Below are 592 nucleotides of genomic sequence, written 5' to 3' on the forward strand. Positions count from 1 at the left end.
GTCGGTTTAAAGGACGAAGGGGTAATGGGGATGTTTATGGGCTTGAACAAGCTTAACGAGGGAGATTTTTCAGAGTTAGCCACAAGAAGCACGGTTAACCACCATAGGATAAGTAGTTAGGGGGATTGATGGTTAACTATCAAAATTAACTAAATATAGGAGGATAAAGAAGATCAGGGAAAGGGTATAAGGTTGATATGGTGAATGGTGAAAGTGTGTGTGTGTGTGTGCGAGAGAGCGAAGAGGAGGAGGAGGAGGAGGAGGAGGAGGAGGAGGAGGATGCTAACCGACAGAGCGGTGCCGTCGACAAGCGTCTGTGGAGCCGTCCCGACATAGACTGAGGTTCTTTGGGCCCTGCCGCTCTCGCACGTGGCCACATATCGCCACTCGTCGAGTCCCCGACCCGCTCTCGCACATGCAGAAAACGACACTCTAGTACGCAAGCACTATCCTGTTCGCTCGTTTCTGTGTTTTTTCCCTCATACACTCGCGAACACTTGAAGCATTGTTCTGTGTGGTTATGAGCACATATAGTATACACATTTTATTTCCTCGTTTTCTCTCTCTCTCTCTCTCTCTCTCTCTCTCTCTC

At 48.6% G+C, this 592-nt stretch overlaps 1 protein-coding gene across 2 annotated transcripts in view; it reads right to left on the reverse strand.

Moving 5' to 3' along the window:
• The window catches only part of LOC143036480 (thyrotropin-releasing hormone receptor-like), a 194,024-nt gene extending 193,692 nt beyond the window's left edge, over positions 1-332 (reverse strand). For both annotated transcript variants that reach the window (XM_076203880.1, XM_076203881.1), the window contains exon 1: positions 288-332. The gene's annotated coding sequence lies outside the window, so the exon portion shown is untranslated. The remainder of the gene's footprint in view (positions 1-287) is intronic.
• Positions 333-592: the final 260 nt, after the last annotated feature.

The sequence above is a fragment of the Oratosquilla oratoria genome, chromosome 20 (genome assembly GCF_046742065.1).
Source record: "Oratosquilla oratoria isolate Oo_2021 chromosome 20, ASM4674206v1, whole genome shotgun sequence".
NCBI lineage: Eukaryota > Metazoa > Arthropoda > Malacostraca > Stomatopoda > Squillidae > Oratosquilla > Oratosquilla oratoria.